We start from the raw sequence: 10,555 nt of genomic DNA on the forward strand, positions 1-10,555 counted from the left end.
GTTAAACATGAATTCTCAACACTTAAGTTCACATGATTTCACAATCAATATACTTCATAAAGTCCTCGTGGAATAGGTGGTCACCCTAGTCTTGTACGTACCTAGAATACCTAAGTACGAGGGATACTGTGTGAATCACGACTCAGGCTAGAAATCAACTCCTATAAACACAAAGGAGAAACTTAATTATTATTCATGTTTACTAAATTTCCAGTAACTATTTAAGAATCTAAAACCCTTGGTTTATTTAGAAATTAATTGTTATTCGTTAATTTAATAGTCTCAAATAGTCAACTCAAGTCCTAGTACAAAAACATTGACTTTTTGGCCTTAAAATCATTAAAAATCAACACTTTAAGCTTTATAATAAATCTGAAAATTTAAGTTGATTCCCATAATTTAAATCGTCATTAAATTATGTGAATCAATCGCTTGAACACTTGGAATTAAAATCCTACTAATAGGTCATTAATAAAACCACGTTTTGACCTTAAAGATTGACACTTTAATAAATCATTAAATCTGAAAATTATAATTCTTTTGAATTAAAATCAATCCCATCAATTCAAATACGAAACATTAAAACACGGTGTTCACAACCGTTCCCAGCAATTTTACTAATCCTAAACAATTAAATAATCGTAATTAAATAATTTAAAAACTGAACTTGCAAAAATTAAAAGTTACGGATTTGATTAACAACAACAACACACAAACACACACACACAAACGGTTTGTGGTGCGTGTGTGGATTCGACGCAAAGCAACAGCAGGACGAGCAACAGCAGCGCGGCACTCGCCAGGCGGGTGTGCGTTGTGGGCGAGAGTGGGGTGTGCTGTGGCAGGGGCGAGAGCTGGGCGCAGGTGTTCGGCACAAGCAGCAACAACGCACAGCGTTGTTCGCAGTGGGCTGCGAGGGCGAGAGCGAGAGCGAGTGTGCGCATGAGGCATGGCAAGGCAGGCACGGTGCGCGCATAAGGCAACGCGCGAGGCTGGGGCTGTGCGGGCTGATAGCGTGCAAACGCAACACTCGTTGCTTGGGGAAGGAAAGGGAGGACAAAAGAGAAGGAGAGAGAAGGAGAGGGAGTTCTGAAATTTTCTGGGGATTTAATGAGGGGTGTATTTATAGTTTTTCCTCCCCTCATGGGCTAGGTTTTGGAGATTTGAGTTGGGCCTGCTTACGGGCTTAACTAAAATTAACTCCTTGCAAGACTTGTTGGGTTTGACAATGAAATTGGACTGGGTTTAGATTAGAATTAAATTTGTTTTCAAAATACGACCCAACAATTCCCGAATAAATAAATTCGTTTAATTTATTTAATAAATATTCGGTTTTCGTAAATAATTAATAATTAAATTATTTAAAAATAAAATACATTTAATTCTCATTAAATGCAATTAAATTCGTAAAAAGCTTTATAAATACAATAAAATATATTTATAAATTACGAAAAATACGAGGTATTATAGTCCACCCTCCTTAAAAGAAGTTTCGTCCCGAAACTTGGGCACGGAAATCACAATTCAAAAATCTAGACTTGAGACTTTATGAGACTTTAATGTGTTTTCTTGTAAAAAGTTTTAGTTCATGTACTCTTTAAGTAATTCACCATGAAAATATAAAGTGAAACTTCACTAAAAACACTAAATTAGGCATACAGTAAGGGGAAATTAAGGTAAATAAGGTAAAAAGCGCGAAATTCTACCGCACTCTACCCCCCTTAAGAAAACGAGTTACGGCCCCGTAACTCAACTAACCTCGGGAAAAAGCTCGGGATATTTCTTTCTCATTTCTTCCTCGACTTCCTAGGTATGTAGCTTCCTCAGATTCTTGGTTAGACCATAACAATTTAACAATATTAACATCCTTAGTCCGTGTACTATGCACTTTGCTATCAAGGATTTTGATAGGCCTTTCCTCAAATGTCAAACTTTGGTCTAACTCTATGGTTTTCGATTGCAGTAGATGCGACTTGTCCGGGACATACTTTGTCAACTGAGATACATGGAACACATTGTGCACTCTATGCAAGTTCATGGGTAAGGCTAGTCTATATGCCACCTTTCCTATCCTTTCTAGGATCTCATATGGGCCTATATATTTTGGGCTTAGATTTCCTTTCTTCCCAAATATCATTACACCCTTCATTAGTGAAACCTTAAGTAACACTTTGTCACCTATTTGGAACTCTTCATCCCTACGTTTCAAGTCCGCATAACTATTTTGACAATCTTGTGCGGCTTGGATTTTGGATTAAATAGTCCTAACCTGATTCATTGTGTCCTTTATCATTTGGGGACCTAGTACAACGATTTCACTGATGTCACTCCAACATAAGGGACTTCTGTATTTTCGCCCATACAATACTTCGAATGGTGCCATCCCAATACAGGCATGATAGTTATTATTGTATGAAAACTAAATTAGATCTAGGCTATCTTCCCATCCACCTTGAAAATCAATCACACAAGCTCTTAGCATATCCTCTAAGATTTTGATAGTCCTTTCGGTTTTTCCATCTGTGGCTGGATGGAACGTTGTACTCATTTTGAATGTCGTACCAAGTTCTTCTGTACACTTTTCCAGAAATTCGAAAGGAACCTAGAATCCCTATCTGCTACGATATCCTTAGGAACTCTATGTAATCTCACTACATATTTGATGTAAGCTTTGGCAAGTTGTTCCATTTTCCAGGTTTCTCTCTTTGGTATGAATACTGCCTACTTAGTCAACCTATCCACTACCACCCAAATGGTATCATTTCCACTTTTCGACTTGGGTAAACAAGTGACGAAGTCCATTGAGATACAGTCCCATTGCCAACTCGAAATTTTTAAGGGTTGGACCTTTCCCTGAGCTCTCCTATGTTCAATCTTAACCTTCTGACAAGTCAAGCATCTTGCCACAAATTCAACCACTTCATTCTTCATTCTTGGCCACCAATAGACCTTTCTCAGATCCTTATACAGCTTATCACCACCCGGGTGAACAGAATATGGTGTATTGTGACCTTCTCTCATCAACTTTTCCTTTAGTTCACTATACTTTTGAGGCACCACCATCGTCCTTTGTACCTCAAACTTCCATCATTGTGGATCCTAAAATCCATCTCCTTTCCTTGCGAAATACTTTCCTTAATTCTCTCTAGCTTAACATCACCAGCCCGATTCTCCCTGATTTCATCAATACAGACGGTTGGATAGTTAAGGCATTCATCATCCCTTCAAGATATTATCCATTCACTATCTCTAGATTCAATCGCCGCATGTCCTTGCACAACTCGTTAGCAATTACTAACGCATTCACACTATGACTTGATTTCCTGCTTAAGGCATCTGCGACTACATTGGCTTTGCCCTCATGGTATTGAATGTCCAGATCATAATCCTTGATCAATTCCAACCACCTTCGTTGCGCATATTAAAATCCTTTTGTGTGAAAATGTATTTCAAACTCTTATGATCTGTGAATTCCTACATTATATTTCACACCATACAGATAGTGTCTCCATATCTTTAATGCAAACACTATGGCGGGTAACTCTAAGTCATGGGTAGGGTAATTGGATTCATATGGTTTCAACTGCCTTGATGCATACGCAATCACCTTCCCGTTCTGCATCAATATACACCCTAAGCCACTCTTAGAGCCATCACTGTACACATCATAGGTACCACTCTCATCTGGTAAGGTTAACACCGGCGCGGTTGTCAATCGCGTCTTCAAAGCTTGCAATGCCTCTTCACACTGGTCATTCCACTCAAACTTCGCTTCCTTCTTCATCAAGGTTGTCATTGGTTTGGCGATTCTAGAAAAGTCTTGCACAAAGCGTCTATAATAACCCGCTAAACCAAGAAAACTTCGAATGTCGGTGACACTCTTAGGTGTAGGCCACTCACTAACAAATTTTATTTTTGCGGGATCCACTGCAACTCCTTCCTTAGACACAAAATGTCCTAAAAATGCAACTTTCTCCAGCCAGACTTCACACTTCGAGAATTTGGCGTACAACTGGTTGTCTCTCAGGGTACACAACACTGACCTTAAGTGTTTATCATGATCCTCCTCACTTTTGGAGTATACCAGAATGTCATCTATGAAAACCACTACAAACTTGTCCAAGAATGCATGGAATACTCGGTTCATGAAGTCCATAAAAATTGCAGGCGCATTGGATAATCCAAAAGGCATAACTGTGAACTCATAATCACGGTATCTAGTCCTAAATGCAGTCTTTAGTATGTCGTGCTCTGCGATTCTCAACTGATGATAACCTGACCTCAAATTGATCTTTGAAAAGATACCGGCTCCTTTCAATTAGTCAAACAAATCATCTATCGTATGCAAAGGATACTTATTCTTGATTGTGGCTTTATTGAGCTCCCTGTAGTGTGTACAGAGTCTCAGACTTCCGTCCTTCGTCTTCACAAACAAGACTGGCGCTCCCCAAGGCGATGCACTTTGTCTAATATAACCTTTCTCTAGTAATTCTTCTAGTTGACCTTTCAATTCACTCATTTCCATCGGAGCCGTCCGGTATGGGGCTTTCGAGATAGTTGCAATTCCGGGTATTCGGTCTACGGTAGAGTCAATAGGTTGATTTGGCGGCATTCCCGGGATCTCTTCCGGAAACACGTCCAAGAACTCATTTACCACTGCAATATCCTCTGGTTACTCTTTCATCACATGCTCTAAGTCTCTCACATTACATAAGAAAACAGGGTTCCCTTTACTGACTAGCTTCACGAGTTCCATTGTCGTGATGATTCCTACACTTATAGGTTTCCCAAAACAACGATAGGATACTACCTTTCCTAAACTAGACTTCAAGTGAATCTTCTGCTTCTCACAATCAATCTTGGCTTTGAACATTTCCAACCAATCCATTCCCAAAATCACATCTAAATCTCCTAACTCAAACTCGATTAGGCTGGACAAGAATATGGTCTTGGCTATGGTCAAAGGTACATCTCTATGGATCTTAGTACACTTCACAATCTCACCGGCCGGTATCACTTGAAGGAAATATGTCCTTCACTCAAGGTGCATTAAGTCTAATACCAAGGTTCAGATTAATTGCGAACAACTAATTCAGTAAGATCAAGTGATCGGAACAGCTAGCTGGAGCAATGCTTCCGATCAGTGAGTTCCAATCTATATTAGGGCCATAACTTACTCTGGACTAAACCTTAAGGTCACACCAATGACATGTAACAGATCACCAGATTAAATGAATAAGAAATTCATTTAATATCTTTTCGGGAATTAGTTTGGAAAACGTATAATATGATACGACACCTTGCGTCGGAATTGTATATCGTATCGCGAATATTTGTAAGCTGGGTGAAACGAATAATCATATTGTACGACGGTGATTCTTCGTATACGATACGATAAATAATATCCGTAAGGCGTTCGTCGTGAATACGAGCCGCATCGGAGCTGCCGGCCCGTCGAGCCAAGCGCACATGCACGCAAGGCCCAACGAGCCAAGCGCGCATGCGCGCAAGGCCCAACGAGCCAGCGAGCTCGCAACGCAGCAAGCAAGCCAGCCCGGGGGGTGGCAGCGCGCATAACTGCACAGCAACATAGCAGCGAGCACGCAAGGCCCACGGCCCATGCTGCTCGGCTGCGGGCGCTGGGCTTCTGCCTGCAGTGTGTTGGATGGGCGCGGGGCTTGTGCTCGTGTGGGATGTGGCCGGTCAAGGCCTTTTGGTCTTGGTCGGTTACATTAATAATATAATTAGGTTATTATATTTTACCCCCCACACACATACAATAAGTTTTCCAAGTGACCTAAACCTAATTCCTAAATTATGTTCTTCAGTTTTTCTCTATGCTAAAAACCTGTTCATCCCGAAAAGCAAAAATATTGTGCGTTGTCTAAGCTACAATAATCGGATCTGAACGTGTCGATGCACCAAATAGAGGAAATACAAGTGGAGTTCTTTGTTCGTGTTCGTTGATACAATACTCGGGAAAACACGCTTCAAATGTAAGTATGCTTAAACTGTGCTTTATACATGTTTCCTGGTTTTGGGGATGTTCCTCACATGTTATGTATGTTTAACTGTATTCCCCTACAGTGGTATCATGAGCCTTATGTACTCAAAGCATTTTCTAATATGATTTATTGTTTTTGCTGGTTGTCGAAATTTTTGGAATTTTTGTTGAATTTTTCGGAATTAATATGAATTATTGGATGAATTGAGTAATAGGTTCTGAATTCAAAAAGGTTCGTGTTTTCGACTTTTCTGACCCTAATCTGATTGAAACGATTTTCTAAGATCAACTCATGAGAACGGAATTGCAAAAACAGGCCTCGGATTATTTGTTTTTGGGCATTCTTGTTAATTTTCGTGTTAAAATTAATAAATTTGGAAAGTTTTTCAATAAATTGGTCAACCTAAACGACTAGGAATTGATTGAAATTTTGACACAATTCTGTTGGGTGTATTCTTTAATTATGGTAAAAATTTCAGATGTTTTTATTAAGTATAAACCCTAATTTTTCTTTTCCCAAATTCGTAAATTTTAGATCTCTAATTGATTTTTTAAATAATTTCGATCTCGTAATTTGGTTAATTCGGAAAGGGAATATAATTTCATGTTCAGTGGCGAATTTTAAAAATTATTGGATTAAAATTTTGATTAGATTCATTAATTTTAATCAACACTTAAACCAAATTCGTAAAAATCTGAAATTTAAATGTTTAGAACCATTTAAAGTTTTAAATTCGATAATTTAAAAGTTCAAATTTTTAGTTGAAACTTTTCGTTCTTAAAATTTGAATAATGTTAGCCTAGTTTTAATAATTTTAACGAAATTGGATTATTGTTATAAATTAATTAAATCGTAAAGTCGTTATTTTTCGAAAATAAAAATCGTAGATTTTGTGAAAAATAACTTAATGCATATTCGTGAAATTAATTTTTTTTTTTAATTAGTTGGTCCGTAGGCACGAACCAAAGGCACGAACACGAGAGTGGGGTGGACGTGTGGCTCGTCGAGCCATGCGGGCTGCCACACCTGTGCCGAGCGGCAGCAACGCGGGCAGCAGCAAGCGTGCTGCGTGCCACGCGCGCTAGGCGAGGAGGGGCGCGAGCAAGGCAGGCATGCCTTGGCTTGCGAGCTGCGAGCAACCAAGGGCTGCCTTGCCTTGCGCGCAGCGTCGAGCACAACAAGCAGCACGGGGCAGCGACAGCTGCGGTACGTGGGGCGGGTTGGCTGCGAGGGCATGGGCAGCTGCTCGTGTGCCTCATAGGCAACACAGCAGCTTGCATTGCTAGGTTGGGCGCAAGCCTAGCCTGCATTGCACTTGAACAAATTTTTTTTTGTTTTGTTGGGCTTGAATTTTATGTTTGCATTAAAATTGGCTAACGGGATAATTAATAATTATTTTATTCAATTTGGGTCGGGCCGTGAGATTAATTTAATATTTAAATAATTAATTATCCGGAATAGTTATTAGTTTGAGTGGGAGCCGCTAAATGAAATTAAAAATGATATAATTATTTTAATTAGTCTCGTAGGTCGCATTATTTTAATTAAATTAAATTTTAATTAGAATAAAGTCTAAGGATTAATAATTTTGAAATTGATTAATATTTTAGGACGCGTTTATGTGAACGTGAATTTTAAGTAATTCACGTAAATACTTGCATAATTAATATGGGCCATTTGTTTTAGCATACGAATGGGTGAATGCATAGAATGTATATTTTATGTAATGCAGGTACTCCAAGTGACTAGTATGGCCAATCTAGGATAGTTAAATACGGTCTGCGAACCATTGAAATTTTGATGTAATTTTATTATTTCAAGTATTTCTAATTTAGAACTTTAAGTTAGCATTGAATGAAGATTCAAGACGATGGCAAGCTAACAAGATGGTGAAAAAGATTGGATGCTTCAAGACAAGAGTTTTGGGCCATACTAGTTCTCCAATTTATTTATGCCCTATATATATATATATTATGCTTGAATGAATGTATAGGATGCATGAATATGTTTTTTGTATGACTCGATTAGATTTAGTTCACTAAATAATCGAACCAACATAGAAACAACTAGGTCCAAAGAAATATTGAGTTTAAAAGTTGCCTTCCAAATCAAGCACTTACAAAAATCTAAGGATCTAACGTAATAGGTTTACGCCAAAGCGAGGTGCTATATTAGTTGACTTAGATGGTAAGGCGTCCCAAAGGAGCACGTTGATTGTGGTTTCAACTCAAACAACAATGGCATTACGTTGTGGCAATAGGATAAATTATGGTATTAATTTATTAACCAAGAGTAATTTTGAGATTACTAGAAATAGGTTTTGCTTACCTAGAATCTTAAAATACTTGAGACATGCCAAAGCTGCTTAAGGATTTAGGACTTTTAGGGTCTTGGAATCGTTTCATTCATTTTGGACCATGTTTTTGCTTTTGCATGAATGAAATGTTTAATAGCTTTAATGATTGCACGCTAGCATTTATTTCAAAGTTATTAAGTTATGAATGGTTATTTCTTGCGAATTCTTTTCAAATGTAGTAATCAAATGGCCGCAAACATAAGAACAATCACATTATCGGAAATTCAGGATGTCGAGTTAAACTTGACTAACCTTCTTCAATGGGAAAGGAAATTTATCAAAGTTTTAAAAGTTAATGACATGCACTATGTTATTGAACAACCTTTTCCTAGCTATGATGCGCAGGGTATGACTCCACAAAGGTACAGAAGTTGGGCACTTCACAAGTACCTTGTCACGGAGTTTATCCTAAAGTCTATTCCTGAAAATTGGAGAGGGAGGTTCATTACTTTTGAGCCTCACGCTCTCCTAAGTCATCTTGGGGACAGATTTCGTGCGGGGTTTCAACCCAAGTGCCAACTGGTGGAAAAAGGGTTGATGAATTGGCTAATTCAATGAGCAATCTCAAACTCATTACCCCACACAGGTCGTGCCTAGAGAACGAGCTTCTAGAGGCACAAAAGCGCATCTACTCAGTTAAGATGGAGAAAAACGAACCAAATCGGTCTCATGTGGATATGATGTCTGGATTATATTTCACAATTGAGAGACTTGGTGGTTCTGTCAAAGAGTCGATAGCTATTTCACAATTGAGAGACTATAGTGCTGAATTCTCTTCATAGGGATTTTGAGGGGTTTAAGATGCACTATCTCTTTAATCAGAAAGAGAGCACATTCTGTGAACTTGTGGAATTGCTCGAGAAATTCGAGAGAATCCTTAAGTTCAAGCAAGACCCTTTGAATGTGAGGTGCACCAAATTCAAGAAAGTGTGCAAGGGGAAGATAAGCAAGGCTGGATCTTCATCCACTCCCGGAGGGCAACTGGCGCCTTCCAAGAGCAAGATGAGGAAATTCTTCTCCTTCAACATCGCAATGCTTCAATTGTAATGAAATTGGTCATTACAAGCGAGAAACGTTGCTTCTCCTTCAGGTATGTATGTTATACATTGTAATCTTGCGAATTCTACTTCTTGGGTATTAGATACTGGTTGTGGCTCACACTTACGTTCCAATTCGCAGGGACTAAGGAGAATTAGAAGGCTTGATCAAGGCAAGATGGATCTACGCGTGGGAAATGGAGCACGGATTGCTGCATTAGCCGTAGGATCTTATTTTATTTCTTTGCCTAGTGGTTTTGTTTTGGAACCAGAAAACTGTTACTATGTTCCTAGTATCACCAGAAACATTATTTCCGTTTCAAGTTTGGATTCTAAAGGTTTTTGTTTTCAATTTAAAGACAATAGTTGTTCTTTTGCTTTGAATGGAATGTTTTATGGTTCAGCACAACAAGAAAATGGTCTATATGTTGTAGATACGAGCAAACACATTTATAATATAAATACTAAAAAGGCTAAAACTGGTGATTCTGATCTCACAGTTCTGTGGCATTGTCGATTAGGCCATATAAACACAAAGCGCATGGAATTACTTCAACGGAAGGGAATTCTAGAATCATTCGACTTAGAGAAGATTGATCAATGCGAATCTTGTTTACTTGGCAAAATGACAAAGCAACCTTTCTCAAAGGTGGGAGAAAGAGCAAGCGAACTACTAGGGCTAATACATACGGACGTATGTGGGCCTATGAGTACGAAAGCTAGAGGTGAGTTCAGCTATTTCATAACGTTTACGGATGATTTCAGTAGATATGGCTATATTTACTTAATGAAACACAAGTCTGAATCGGTTAAATTTTTTTGAGAAATTCATAATGAAGTAGAGAATCAACATGGCAAGAAAATCAAAGCTATAATATCAGATCGAGGAGGTGAATATCTTAGCCACGAGTTTGATGACCATCTAAAAGAATGCGATATTCTTTCTGAATTGACTGCTCCGGGGACACCTCAATGGAATGGAGTGTCGGAACGGAGAAACCGGACCTTACTCGATATGGTCAGGTCAATGATGGGTCAAGCCGAACTTCCTTTACAGTTTTGGGGACATGCGTTGCAAACAAAAACACTCACACTGAATCATGCTCCGTCAAAAGATTTGGGGTTGCGAAGCATATGTCAAACGATTAATTTCGGAC

The 10,555-nt window shown here is 38.7% G+C and overlaps 1 protein-coding gene across 1 annotated transcript in view; it reads left to right on the plus strand.

Annotated features, from left to right (window-relative positions):
* Positions 1 to 9,804, plus strand: part of LOC130459621 (uncharacterized) — a 29,834-nt gene extending 20,030 nt beyond the window's left edge. Inside the window, exon 4 of the transcript XR_008919141.1 lies at positions 9,541 to 9,804. The gene's annotated coding sequence lies outside the window, so the exon portion shown is untranslated. The remainder of the gene's footprint in view (positions 1 to 9,540) is intronic.
* The last annotated feature ends 751 nt before the right edge of the window (positions 9,805 to 10,555 follow it).

This window comes from Spinacia oleracea, chromosome 4, assembly GCF_020520425.1.
Source record: "Spinacia oleracea cultivar Varoflay chromosome 4, BTI_SOV_V1, whole genome shotgun sequence".
NCBI lineage: Eukaryota > Viridiplantae > Streptophyta > Magnoliopsida > Caryophyllales > Amaranthaceae > Spinacia > Spinacia oleracea.